Here is a 15,173-nt window from a genome sequence, read left to right on the forward strand (position 1 = left end):
ACCAACCAGGTGTTTGCATAAGGTGTAACTTCGTAACTTCAGTTCAGCCTGTAGTTGGTCGCCTTGTGCAACCAGTCAGACTGGTTGCAGGTCGCTACTTCATTTACACAGGGTGTAAACCAGGTAACCCATGGGAAACCCCTCAAGGCTATTTAAACCCCAGAAAATTCTGTAACCAGCACTCTTGAGTGGCTTCCTGGAGGCTGCTCCCACTCTGTGAAGTGCACTCTCATTTCAGTAAATCTGTGTTTTCGTTGCTTCATTCTTTCATTGCTTTGTTTGTGCATCTTGTCTAATCCTTTGTTCAAAATGCCAAGAACCTGGACGACTCATAGTCAAGACCCTCTACTGGTAATGAAGGCAGAGTCCGACGCAGCCTCCGGTTCCAGCTGCCCCTTGCCAGGAAGTCTGGAGGACAGAGGAACATGGTAGCACCTCGCAGAGGCCTCAGCAAAGCCTCAAGGATGGCATCTCTACAGCCAGATGTGGGGCTCGTCATCAGATAAAGCTTGAGGAAAAGAAAGGCATGGGCAGGAAACCAAGTTCCCTTTCTCAATGTGGGTGGTGGTTTCAGGGATGTCTGCCTTATCATAATCCATTAAGCCAAATATTTATTAGTGTAGTTTTCTGTGTGTGTGTTTTACTTACAATAAAAAGATTTCAAAAGTTAACTAGGGAACTGGTTTTCTCAAGGAGGGAAAAGGTAAGACAAAGAATAAAAACATTAAAAAAAAAATTTTAAGCTAACTATTGTAATTATTATTAAAAATTATCATCATCTTCACCATCATCCTTCTATCCTTTCACAAATATTTTCTAAGAGATCCAAGTGCCCAGCACTGTGCTGTATGCCAAGAATTCAATGATGAAAAAAACAGGTGCCCTCATGAAACTTACCACCTGGCGTGGGTGGGCGGTGAGCAGGGAACAATCTGTCCACACGAGAACCACACAAGTGACCACATTATTCCAGCGCAAGCAGCACGAGGGTGAAAAGGGGACCCTGAGTCTGGATATTGAACCAGAAGAGTCTCCATTTCCACTCATGACAGAATGGCGCTTGCATCTGTCTGAAGGATGGGGCTAAACACTAGGAAGAATTAAAAGTAGTAACGATGCCGCCAGCCAGCCTCTGCTGATCCACAGCCGTGGCACAGGTGCTCTACTAAGGGCTTGAGATGGATATCTCATTCAATTCTCATAACAATCCCAGTTCCACACATGAAAAAAAAAAAAACGCAAGAACTGCTAGCTGGTGTCATAAGACATTTTTTAATAGATGTTTGAAGTGCTCATTTTAACGAGTTTTGACAACTGTGTACACCCATGTAACACCACCCAAAAAGAAGAGGTAAAGCTGGATTTTTTCAGCCCTAGAAAGGTTTCTGAGTCCCCATTCCAGTCCATCACCTCCCGTCAGAGGCCAGGGCTTTCATGTTGAGAAATGATCGAGGCAGCTTTAAGAGGCCTTTCTGTCATAATCTGGCTGTACCTTTCCCTAAAGCAGGGGCCGGTGCTGGGCGCAGTGGCTCATGCCTGTAATCCCAGCATTTTGGGAGGCCAAGGCAGGTGATCACTTGAGCTCAGGAGTTTGAGACCAGCCTGGGCAACATGATGAAACCCCATCTCTACAAAAAATACAAAAATTAGCCATGTGTGATGGTGGCATGCACTTGTACCCCCAGCTACGTAGGGGCTGAGGGGCAGGGATCACTTGATCCCAGGACATCGAGGCTGCAGTGAGATACGATTGTGCCACTGCACTCTAGCCAGGGTGACAGAGTGAGAAGAAGAGAGGGAGAGGGAGAGGGAGAGAAAAAGAGAGGGACGGAGGGAGGAGGGAGGGAGGGAAGGGAGGGAGGGAGGGAGGAAGGAGGGAAGGAAGGAAGGAAGGAAGGAAGGAGAGAGAAAGGGGAAGGGCGAGGGAGGGAGGGAAAGACAAAGAAAAGAAGGAAGGAAGGGAGGGAGGGACAGAGGGAGGGAGGGAGGAAAGAAGGAAGGAAGGAAGGAAGGGAGGGCGAGCAAGCTGGTTGCTATTTCCAATGCCCTTGGAACTTCAGTGCCCACTGTCAGCCTAAAACCTGCAGAACGGAGCAGGGGAAAGTGCCAGCCAGTGAATACCTGAGGACAGCGGCATGGGTGGCCATGACATGTAGATATGCAGAGTGCACCCAGCCCCATGGCATTCATAGGGTGAGGGGCCCAGAGACCAAGACAGCCCAGGGCTGCAGGCTGGGGGAAGATACCTAGAGCCAAGTCCTGGAAATGTAGCTGGTCCTGCATGGTTAAAGTGCTTCAGGGACTGGACAACTGGGCATTTTTATCACTCCATGAACTGGGGGCAGCCCCTTGTCGTGCATGGGAGGGAGCTTGCGTTGGGTCTTTCCCCATAGGCCTCCTGATCCCTGGGATGTGAGTAGCCACTGTTGCCGATGCTCACTTACCCTAGGCTCCCTGATGTCCCAGACACCTTGCCAAGCTGGGCCTTCATCACCAGCCAAAGTGGCCAGAGAGAGAATGTGGATATCTCAGGAGACGGCCTGTGTGCCCACTCATGAAGGATCGTTTCCTGGAGCAAGACAGAGCATCCCCTTCCACCGCCACTGTCCTTGAAAAAGGGAGGGGTCCAGACGCAGATGACTTTCAGCCCCTATCTGGAAAAGGGAAAAGACTGTCCCCGCAACAGCAGCTGGCACTGTGGGCTGGGGTGAAATGGCAGCATTTGCTGGCCTCCACTGGTGGCCTTCCTGGCACACAAAGGTTTCCTCCGAACCAAGCAGGGGACCCACGTGAGCAGCAAAGCCACAAATAGCACTGGAGAGGGCGAACCCTTTGTAGCTGGTGAATTGCCGATAGAGGTCCGGAGGTGGGAGGGAGGCAACCGGGGTGTCCTGCTGGAAGAATGAGATGCCCTCAGGCACCCTGTCCTCCAGCGCCGCTCAGAACAGCCCTCTGCCTGGCAAGTCCGGGGGTGGTGATCCTGGAAATAAATCCCCTACGCTATTAACCCAGGAGGGCTCTTGGTCTTCTCTGTCTGGTAACGACCTGCCATCACTCCAGCATTCAGGGCCATTGGCAGCCAGTGTTTTGGATGAGAATTTGACCTGGAGTCAGCTCAAGGGTTTCCCGGGAACTCTGCTGCGTGAACACAGCGAAGCGCCTCTGCAGGTTGTTTTTCGTCCCCCATGAGCAGAAACACATGAGCTTATTCCAAAAATAAGGAGGTTACATGCTGGCTCCCCACCCCCAGGCAAAGACTTCTACGTAATCCAGGTGTTTTCTGTGGCTCCCTTGCAAGGCAGCTCTTCACAAAGAAAGCCCGCCTCAGAGATCTGCCCACGCCTGGCTCTGTGGGACGTGAGGCTCCATCGTATTTGCAAAACGGCCCTGTATTAGTCCATTTTCACGCTGCTGATAAAGACACACCCAAAACTGGGCAATTTACTAAAGAAAGAGATTTAATGGACTTACAGTTCCACGTGGCTGGGGAGGCCTCACAATCATGGCGGAAGGCAAGGAGGAGCAAGTCACATCTTACATGGATGGTGGCAGGCAAAAAGAGAGCTTATGTGGGGAAACTCCCCCTTATAAAACCATCAGATCTCATGAGACTTATTCACTATCATGAGAACAGCATGGGAAAGACCTGCCCCCATGATTCAATCACCTCCCACCAGGTCCCTCCCACAACACGTGGGAATTCAAGGTGAGATTTGGGTGGGGACACAGCCAAACCATATCAGATCCCCTTTGGAATGCCAGTGTCCCCATTCACCTTTGCACCCTCCAACTTGGCCTGGCTAGCTCCAAAGAGTGGATGACCATAAGCCAGAAGAAAGGAAGGAAAGGAGAATTCAAGCTGTTGAGCCCCTTCTATGAGTATATACCCTACCTGGTGCCACACATGACACATGCTTTGTCACAGAAGGAGGCACAGTAGGCTTTGATGTCTGGGCACCCAGCACACACTTTCTCTACCCTGGGGACCACCCATGCCCCTCTGACAGAGGGGTAACCTCAGGATGGAGCCAACTCCACCCAGCTCCAGTGCAGGCTTGACCCATCAGCTCCAACAGTCCCCTGGCACCAACGGCAGGGCACGGGACCTCATCAGAGAGCAGGGACCACAGACACACTCCCAGGTGGCTGGAATCTGGGAGGATGCAGGCCCTGGGCTTCGGCCGTGTCTTGCCCCTATCTGGAACTCGAGACTGAAGCCCATGAGGAGGTGACAAGAACCAGAGAGGGAGGCTAGACCCCAGGATTTGCAGTTATGAGGCTAGACCCCGGGATTTGCAGTTACGAGATCTGAAGTCCTTTCTTTGGCTTCAGCCGATTAGGGTTGCTTCTCACCACCTGCAACCCAGAGAGTTAGAACAGATACAGCCCTGCTGTCAGATAAGGGAACCGAGGCTCAGAGGGACCAGGCAATGCAATCAGGTTTGTGCTGCTGTTTACCTGCAGAGCTGAGCTTAAAACTGGAACTCAGATCTGACTGCATCTGCCTAGAATAAAACATTCAGTTCATCAAATGAAAGGCAGAGGCCATTATCTAATGGACCAGTAAGAAAGAATTTAAAATGCTGCCAATTAAACTTTAACACAATGCTTTCTTATTATCTACAATTTTATTTTAAAATTTGTTATGCTTTGGGAGGCCAACGTGGGAGGATCATTTGAGCCCAGGACTTCAAGGCTGCAGTGAGCTGGGATTGCACCGCTGCACCCCAGCCTGGGCTACAGAGCAAGACCTTGTCTCTTAAAAAAAAAAAAAAAATACTTAAAAAATTCTTATAGACTTAGAAGGGCTTGGTTTTTCTTTTCTTTTCTTTCTTTTTTTTTTTTTTTGGCATCCTAATTTCTCTCATTATTCCCACAGAAAAGAGGAAAACATATGTAAAATAAATCTGTTATTTCTTTCTTTTTTTTCTTTTTTGAGACAAAGAGTCTCGCTCTGTTGCCCAGGCTGGAGTGCAGTGGCACACTCTCGGCTCAATGCAACCTCCGCCTCCCAGGTTCAAGCAATTCTCCTGCCTCAGCCTCCCGAGTAACTGGGATTACAGACACGTGCCACCACGCCCAGCTAATTTTTGTATTTTTAGTAGAGACGGGGTTTCACCATGTTGGCCAGGCTGACCTCCAGTGATCCACCCGCCTCGGCTTCCCTCCCAAAGTGCTGGGATTACAGGTGTGAGCCACTGCACCTGTCCAATCTCTGTTATTTCTGAATGTCCTCACCATCAGAGCCCCCTTCACCTAAGCACCCCCGACACACAGTGCCAACGTCCGTGAGCCCCCACGCAGCATCACCCTCTGGGTCGTCATCAGGAGCCATGAGACGGGGCGCTCCTGCTAAGAGGGGCCCACTGCTGTGTCTTCCAAGCTGCTGATGCCCACTCCAAGTGTGAATGCTGGCATCTTCTAGAACAAGTTGAGGGAGGGTTTTCTGCAACAACAAGAACCCCTACTCCTTCCTCAGTTGGTCCGTACGTGGTTTGTGGACTGGGGTGTTGAGGCTGCAGTTATCCACATGGCACCAGAAATAACCACCAAGTTCACACGCGATTAGAGATTTCATATGCTGAGATGGTTTTTTTAATTCACATGTGAGTAGACAACGGCAACTGCAGCCCGGATGCCACACTTGCTGTCAGATGCATCCCAATTCAGAGACGCTGGGGTGGGAAAGGGTACATGTCAGATTCTATGAAACAGATCAGAACGCGCACCCCGCTCTGGAGTTTGCAGAGCACTTACTCATTCATTAACTATCTCATTCGATTTCAAACACATCAATGAAAAGTATTTTTATCTGTACTTTACTGTAGGGATCGGAGACCCGGAAGCTATGCATTCCGTGGCCACATAGCTACTGTGTGGCAGGGCCCAGATCCAAGCCCAGGCTTTCTGCCTCCAGAGCCGACATTCTGTTTAAAAATCAGGGAAATACCAAAGTGGAGGAGAGAAAGTTGGCGGCTTTAAAATGCGATTTTAAAAACTATCTGTTGTCAAGGTCTTGAGGGGACCCAAATAATATCACCCTTCTTCCCACCCAAGTTCTGGACCGAATAAGAAACAAGACAAACGCGTCTACAGATGGAGAACCAAAGTCTCTGTTGTCACGGGTGAGGCAAGGCAGGCCATGCAGCTCTGCAGGAGAGCCAGGTGGGCTCCTGCCCCAGAGCAGACCAGCTGGAGGCTGAGCTGGTGGGACAGACACACTCACCACCCGCTGCCTCACCCCGATCCAGCCGAGAGGAGATGAGGAAGAGATGGGATGCCTTCAGCACACAGCCTGGCATATTTTGCCTGAATCCACCCGGCAAGGGTGGACCATGGGCTGTCACCCACCAGGAAGTTCTCTCTGCCACCGAGGGGAGGGAGGGAGGGAGGGCCAGGGGCCACAATGTCCCACGTGGGTGTCCTTCACTGGGAGGAGACATCAGGAGTGCACAGTAAACACCCCACCCAATCCCACACGGTTCCTCTTGGTTCTAGGGCTATCAGAAGGCTTCCTCTCGGGAGAGCTGCTCTCCTGTTTGGTGGGAACCCTGCCCGTGGCCTTAGGATGACACGGAGATGATGCCCAGAGCCTGCTGTGAAGTCAGGGAGGCTGAAACAGAGGAGCTGAGCTGCTCTGTGCAGCGATCATCATGTGGCCCAGTCCAGATTCACTCAAAAAAGCAGTCACTCAATGGATTTCAGGAAAGGGGTTCCATATGAGAATGAGGGTTTTTACAACTGTGGGGGTGGCTGGGGGAGGGAGGTCTGGAGTTGGGGTCACTAACTCATCCACCTGAAGCCTGGGAGCAGGGGGGAAACCAGAGCTTTGAGGGAGTCCCAGGAACTGAGGCCACCTATGTCCAGCTGCCCACACTTCACTGGGCACTGGTGCTAGGGAGGCTCGGCGGAGCCACTGGGCCTGCTACAGCCACAGCACCAACAAAGCTATGGGGTATGACCATCCTCACGGTGGCCACCAGGACCTCCCACACATCCCAGCTCCACTTGTCCTCCCCCAGACCTCACATGCGTTCAGCATCTGCCACCCCAACCCCCATCCCAGCAAGGTAGGTTCTGGGACACGTAGCCTCCAGCTGTGGCAGGGATGGCGAGTTGACCGAAGATGCTCCAGCCCTCCGGCTGCGGTGAGAGACGCAGGTGCCCGAATGTTCAGGAGAGAGGGTCGCTCCAGCTGCAGGAACTGGGAGGGGTCGCTGGCTGGGGGTGTGGACAGAAATCCCGTTGAGGGCCCTGGGTGGAGGAGGGACCCACGACTGTGCAGAATGGCGGGAGTCAAGGTTCCTCTTAAACCTCTTCCCTTTCTGGGGTGTTTAGGAGTCAAGGGTGGCCATCGCAGAGGCAGGCAGGGTGTTGGGAGCGCTGAGGGAGGACACTGACGTGGCCGCCTGGAGCAGGGCCAAGGGCCACAGCCAGGGCTGCCCTGGGGAAATGGTAAGCCTCTCGGGGGTCAGACAAAGGAGGAGGACGGGAGTCCCAGAGGACAAGCGCGAGGTGCACGTTAGGTTTTCCTGGGGACAGCGAGGCCATGGTGACACAGCCGTCACTGATGTGGTCCAAGAACCCAAACATTCCAGCAAACAGCGAGGTCAACACCCACGCTCAGCCGCATTCCTGGATGTCACCAAGAAGGGCCCAGCCAAGTCCACGGGGGCGCTCTCGAGCCCTCGGTGGCTGCAGGGGCCATAGGTCTTGGCTGGTTCTCGCGTCCTGCGGCATCCCTACACAGACCCCTGGCTTTCCTGCTGGAGATAGTTTCATATCAGGATGCTGAGAGCCACAGCCCTGCCCCAGCACTGCCAGCCCCTTCTTCAGCCTCAGTGTGGTCTCAGGTGATGGGACCAACCTTGCTGTGCGTTTGCTGTTCATGTCCATCTCCCCAGTGAGACCCCGGCCCTCACAAGGCATTCGGGCAGCCGCTTTCACTGCTGTGACTCCCAGAGTCTACCTCAATATCGGCACATAATAGATATTCAATAAAAACTTGATGAACAAGCTAGGAGTGGTGGCTCATGCCTGTAATCCCAGCACTTTGGGAGGCCAAGGCAGGCGGATCACTTGAGGTCAGGAGTTTGAGACCAGCCTGGCCACATGGTGAAACCCCATCTCAACCAAAAATATGAAAAATTAGCCAGGCATGGTGGCACATGCTTATAATCCCAGCTACTTGGAAGGCTGAGGCAGGAGAACCCGGGAGGTGGAGGTTGCAGGGAGCTGAGATCGTGCCACTGCACTCCAGCGTGGGCAATAGAGTGAGACTCCATCTCTCAAAAAAAAAAAAAAAAAAAAAAAAAAAAACTTGATGATCAGATGGATGATCAATACTTCAAGTGGTTTCTAGCCCAAACCTGTCCAGTCAAGGCCCAAAACGAGAACCTCCTGGCTTCATTAACATTAGGCTTGCTAGGCAAACCTAATGTTGATACAATTTTACTTTCAGGCCTTTCCCTAAATGAAAAAAAAAAAAAGTATTATCATTTGTCAGTGTCTTTCAAATGCTTGGAAGAGAGAGGGCGACCTGTGGACCTGGGCTTGGCCTGCCTGGGAGTCCCTGGGAGGAGTGTCCCCCACCAGGTCTCCAGGAAGGGGAGGGGATTACAGCACCCCCTGTGTCCAGAGGACCCCCAGAAAGCACATCCAGCCACCCTCTATCCACACCGACCCAGTGGCCTCACCCAGACACCAAGAGGCCGTGTCCTTTCAAGGTACCAGTTCGACTGGGCCTGGGGGCTTGAAGGTCAGAGGTCAGGGGTCATTACAGTTGAGGCCAGATGGGAGATTGTGTCAAACTCCAGAGAGATGGGGTGACCCTCTTACCGCCTCCTGTAGCCCCCAGGCTGCTTCCCACAGAGCAGGGTCCACCTGCAGTCACCGACCCCCAGTGTGGTGTGATGGCAGAGGCTTGAGCAGAAGGCCACCAGGGTCTGGTCACCAGACAAACCCACTCCTGGTGAGGTCAGAGGCAGGTTCAAGGAGGAGGCCTGAGGCAGGAACAGAAATGTCAACCAGGGTGTCAGACGCAGGCAGCACCGAAACCCACGTCCGCCTCCAAGAGCAAGAGGCTCAGCCTCTCTCTGCCCGGGCCTCTCCTTCAGCCTCATGCAGCTCCAGCCCACAGAGCTGTGGATAGTTGCGGCAGAAACACAACAGAAGGAGCAGGCTGGCATGTGGCCCGCACATCTCGGGGGCTCAGCAGGTGGCATGGCTGTGATTGTGAGGTGGCCTTGGTGTGGCCACATGTGAGGATGACCTGCACCTAGGCTGGCTGAGGCTCTGCTCCCAGGAGATGAGGCTGCGGACAGGCGGTCTGCTTGAGGGGAGCCCAAATGCCAGCCCGGGGTGGTGGACTCCTCAGCCAGCCCAGGTCAGGCCAGGGTTGCACGCCCCTGGAAGCCACGGCTCCATTCCTGTGGGCTTGGCTGTACCCACTCGATGCCAGGCCCCAGCAGCACAAGGTAGCAGCTCCCTGGACACGGGACGACCACGCCTGGATCTGTGTTTGCGCTGGCTGTGGGGACCCAGCGACCTGTCTGACCCCATGGCCAGCAGCTGGCCCTGGGGAGAGCAGGGCCTTCAGGACGGCGCTCCCAGGCCTCACTTTGTTTAGGATCTGCCTGCCGCCAGACCTTCAGGGCGCAGTCTCTCCTCACAGGTCCTGTGGCGTCGCAGCCACTGAAAACCGTAGCCCCGTCAGGCTCAGGAGGGGCAGGAGGAGCTGGCACCCATGCGGGGTTCACTCTGCTCCTGGTGACAGGCACTGGCGCTCTCCGGACCACGGTGCTGTGCTTGCCGGGTAGATCTGCTGGGTGGACCTAATGGCCGGCACCGGTTTAATTCCCACTCCCCTTCCTTGCCCCGAAGACTTGGGATAAAGGCCCAAAGTTCATGCCCAGAGGGTGGCTGGAAACCCCCCAGCCCCAGCGTTTGTGGGGACCACCCATGTTAAACGAAGACTGGCCTCTTGGGAGTGCTCCAAGGCACACATCCTCAGAAACCCTGGGGACCCATCAGTCCCTCCCCAGATCCCCCAAACACGCCGCCACAGCAAGATGAACCCGGCCAGTGGTGCCCACTCTTCCCACTGGCTGGAGGTGGCGGGTTCATGCCCAGATGCCAAGGCCCAGAAGCAGAGCGACAGACAAGGCTGGAGACAAAGGAAGAGAAAGGAGATGCTGGGGGAAGGGGGAGGGAATAAAAAGTATTTGGAATGGCAAACAGGAGGAAACTGAGGCCAAGAGAAGAACCCAGCCCTCCCCTCAAGGGAGACAGATGGGCGAGGCCAGGACCCAGCCCCAGGGGCGGGTTCCAGGCTCAGTCCAGGGCCTGAACTGTTGTGGGCCTCAGTTTCCCCATCTGCGAATGAGGGATTCGGACCCGTACATCCCAGAGCTTCCTCCAACACGATGACCTGTGCCTGGGAGGAGGAAGGAGGGAGCCAGATGAACCTTGGCCTGAACCCCAAGTCCCGCTGGGCCTCCTGGGTCTCAGTGGGTGGAGGCCACCACGGACTTGGAGATCTGAAGCTAGGCCCACCTGCTGGGAAGGTCCCTCTGGGTAGGAGCAGCCTAAAGAACTCTGCAGAGGGGCTGGGCTCCCGAGAACGGCTGGGGGAGGGTCCCCCCGGGCAGCAAAGGCTGCGTGAAGGAAAAGACTAGCAAAGCAGGGGGGTGCGGGGGGCAGCAGCGGACACTCAACCCAGAGGGGAGCAAAGCCTCAGCACAGCACCCACCACCCTGAAATCCCCTCACCAGCTCAGAACCTGCTGGGAGAGACTGGGAGGGAGCAGCAGTCACCGGGATTCATGCTGTTTCCAGACCAGACAGCAGTGGACACAGAGCTCAGCGGTCCCGGCCCAGCCCACAGCTCCCTCCCTGAGCCCCCTCGGGAAGCAGCTGCCGCTTCTCACAAACACATTCTTAATTCAGTGATTTCACTCCCTGCTGCTTGCCAAGGTGTTGGATACCTGAGAAGCCAAAGATTCTCCTTCTCTACAGAGGCAGCTGCTGCCCCCATCCTGGACTGCTCAGAAGACTCTGAAGGCCCTTAGTGAGCAACGGAGCCACGTTCTGAGCCCTGCCTGCCACCCAGGCACCCTCCAAGAGCCATCCTGAGAGCGTCTCAGGAAAAGACCAGCAAGGCCGCCACGCCTGCCACACTGACTTCGTTCCCCTGTCTCATCCTGCCCCCTGGCGTTGGGACTGCAGACACCTGAGCTGGTACCTAACTAGGCGGCCAAGGGTGGCTCTTCAGGCGGCCGTCCCCTACTCAACAGGGGTCTGCAGCAGTCCTCCTCCAGGAAGGGTGCCCTGCAGAGACCCACATGGTTGTGAAGGCAGGGAGTCCAGGTCCAACTCGACCTCGGCACCTCCTTGCTGTGTGATCCTGAGCAAGGTGTGTCCCCTCTGTGTGCCTCCATCTCCCCAGGTGTCAACAGTAGGCAATGAAAGAACCCGTCTGTCTCACAGGGTTGCTGGGAGAATCACGAGATATCTGCGCAAGAGGGTCCGTGCCAGACCCAAGCCAGGGCACCCTCAACACATGCAGCCCTTAGAGGGGCTCGGCCACCAGCAGGTCCACGGCACCACCCACGGCATAGCCATGCAGCCAGGGGCTCCTCCTCTCCCAGAACGCCCGCCTCCCCCGGCGCCAGCCGCCATTGCAGGTGAATAGCCTATTCTCTGCGCAGGTGGGAGCCTGCAGCTGCCTAGAAGTTGGGGTGGCTGGGCATGCAGGGCTGGGGTGCTGCATTGCTTCTGAGCCTGGGCATCCTGCTTCTCCATTGTCCTTGGGAGACTCTCGGGGACCCAGTGCCCAGCTTGAGAGAGAAATGGAAACTCCAGGCCTGGACCACAGGAGCTCAGTGGCAGCCCTGCCGTTTCAGGGAGTCGGATGTCCCTGATGCTGGGTGTCCTCGCAGCAGAGTTTAAAAAGCCATTGCTAGGAAAAGCCCCACTGGGAACGTCACGCCGAAAATTCCCGTTTGGATGCAGCGCTCTGCCCCGAGGGTGGTGATCACCACAGAAGCAGGTGCTATGTGCACCAAACCATCAACACTCCACTGGCCTTAAAATGCACTGACTTCTTTAAAACCCCAGGAAGAAATTAATAACAACATCTAGGGGAAGGATAACGAATTTTTTACTAAGTGGGAAGGCTGGCCTCTGGCTTGGAGAAGAGTCTGGGTCAAACTGTGTCCAACCAAGTGAGGAACCTCAGTCTGGTTCCCATGGCCTCAGGGAGGGACGAGGCCTTCACAGCCCGGGGACCCATTTTCCTCACCCCAGTGACAGGGTGGAAGTCACTTTACAAATCACCACGGTACACACCCCCCGGGCTGCAGCAGCCCATGCTCTGCAGAAATGCAAATATTAAGACAACATTATCTGCACGCCTCTCTGCAGGAAGGTTGCATCCCCTTAGCAGTAGGATCAAAAATTTTTTGGTAAATTAAAAAATTATTCAAAAGAACATTTCTCTCTCACTGAGAAAAAAGCAGGGTGCCTCCTTTTTCCTGAGAGGAAAAATGCTCTGTAAAATCTCTGTCTTTGTAATCAGGTTCATACAATAGGCATTAGTTCCGGGGAATTTCAACAGAAATCAGAAATAAAAGGAGATAAGAAAGTTCCAACCAGCCTCCGAAAACGGGCACTCCAGACCCACCAGAGAGGTATTCTATTCCCTTTTCTCCTTAGTTCACTTGTGTGTGGGGGGAGGAAGGTCTGCAGTAAGAATTGAATCCTGCCCCAAAGAGGCCTGACCTTTGTCCTCAGCCACTGGGAGGTGACCTCCACGATGTCCTGCCTGATAGGAGTTATTGTTTGCCCAGGGCCTTGGGTCACACGGGAGAGTCCAGTGATGTGACTTAGGGTGGAGGACAGCCACCATGATGGTCTCAGGGTGGGGCTGGCCATGCCAGAAAGACCAACGGTGTCATGGAGGGTGGGAGATGGTGGCCACGCGGTGTCAATCGGCCCAAGGACGGGGACTGACCACTTGGGTGGTCACTCAATCAGCCATGCCCATGTAATGGAGCCCCAGTGAGAACCTGGACACTGTGGCTTGAGGCTGGCCCTCGCTCGTGCTACCACATTGACGCAGGAGAGTCACAAGTCCCAGTCCCGCAGGAAAGGGACAGCAAGAGCTCTGCTTGGGGCACTTTTCCTGGACTCTGCCCCCTGCCTCCCCTCCTTTGGTCAATCTTAATCTGTATCCTTTCCCGGTAAGGAACTGATATATGTAGATGTTGTTCCCACCCAGACAGGCTGGCTCCCCCTCTGGCTTCTGCCACGACTGGAGGCTTCCTGAGGCCTCCCCAGCAGCCGAGCAGGTGCCACCATGCTCCCGGTACAGCCTGTGGACCCGGGAGCCAATTACACCTCTTTTCTTCATAAATTATCAAGTCTCAGGTATTTCTTCATAGCAATTCAAGAATGGACTAATACAGAAACCACAACTGTGAGTGTAATAGCTTTCAAGGAGTTCTGGGAGTCCTTCCAGAATCATCAAACTGAGGGTGGCCTTGGGCACCTGAACTTGTGATTGGTACCAGGGTGAGGCCTTGTATGGACTGTGCCCTTGACCTTTGTAACTGGCCTGAACTCTTACTGAGAGTGTGTGTGTGTGTGTGTGTGTGAGAGAGAGAGAGAGAGAGAGAGAGAGAGAGACACGAAAGACAGAGAGAGAGGAAAGAGAGAGAGAAAAATAGAGAAATTCCTGATCTGGTATAAATCTATTTTCTGGAATACTAAAGTTATACATCTTGGAACTGACAAATCCAAGGGAAAAATTATCCCCACCCTTTTGCCTCTAAATTCATGCAACTGAGTTAGCTTGAGAACGTCCAAGAATTCCAGACAGTTCAGTCCAAAATTCGAGACAAGGTACAGACCTTGTTAGCTGCTCCTGGTCCGCAAGCCAACACCCGCACAAACCCAGAGACACGTGTGGAGACCAGATAACCATGTGGGCTGGCCTCCATTCTGTGCCCAGACTTTGAAAAGAAGGATGGAGCCAGGCAGGGGGCAAACCTGCGCTAGAATAAGACGAGGTGAAACCATTGCACGAGGTGGCCTGGAGGGAGCCTGGAGCAAGCCAGCCCCGCAAAGCCCCACCTGAGAAGCCAGGTTGTCCACCCCATCAGTTCACACCAGTCAGCTGCTGCGAGCCGGCGGCAGTGACCCTGGCTCCGCACTCAAGTTTAAGGATGGACGCTGCCATTCATGCAGCACTTAGCTGCCTCGAAACGCACTGACCTGAATCTGTTCTGGATTCTTAGGAAGCAGCATGACAGGGAAGTCACAGTCGCAGGGACCTCGGTAGGCAAGTGCCCTTCGAGGAAACTGGGGAATCCTCCGTGCGGCGGAGCGAGCCTGGGTGAGCAGAGACCGGCCGTCGGCCATTCCGCTCCCAGGGCCCACGAGCAGGGCAGACCCCCCCCCGACCGACGTGGAGAAGCCTCGTTTCTGAAACATGCCACCGACACACAGTCTCTACGGTCCTGCATCCCTAAAAGCGGAGTGATGCCTATTCACAGCTCTCTTTCAAGTGGTTGAGACACTAGGCGGGAGGGCCTGCAAGCCCCACCCCGCCCTCTGGCCGCACCCCTGCCTTCCCACCGCACCCCTGCCTTCCCACCGCACCCCTGCCTTCCCACTCACTCTTTCCTACATCTTCCCCCTAGGGGGCCCTCATGGCCTTTACTGACAGCCCGTGACGTCTCAGTAGCTCAGATGAAACCTGTGTGATTTGAAAGCTGATGATTTTAGCTCCTGAAGGCCACACGTGGGAACCAACCTGGACTTGAGGGCCATTGTTCCCAGTCCTGCCTGGGTCCATGTCCTGCCAAAATGCAACACCCGTGAGAACCGGGCAGGGCCCCACAGTGTCTCCTCCTGGGCGGCCTTGACCTGTGTCGGTGGCAGCTGAGGATGGATGCTTGGGTGTCAATGAAGGCAAGTGAACACGCACAGCCGCCAAGAGAGGCCGCGGGGCAGGGGAACCTCGGAACCCCGTAGTCTCTGCCCTGGGTGCAGACGGTTCTTCAGGAATTCCTCATCCTGCACATGGTCTGAGCATGGCTACATGGCCACAGAGGCAAAAACAGCTGCCCGTCAATGACTAGTATGTTTGCAGGAAAACTCATTTATCTGTCC

The sequence above is a fragment of the Pongo pygmaeus genome, chromosome 1 (assembly GCF_028885625.2).
Source record: "Pongo pygmaeus isolate AG05252 chromosome 1, NHGRI_mPonPyg2-v2.0_pri, whole genome shotgun sequence".
Taxonomy (NCBI): Eukaryota; Metazoa; Chordata; class Mammalia; order Primates; family Hominidae; genus Pongo; species Pongo pygmaeus.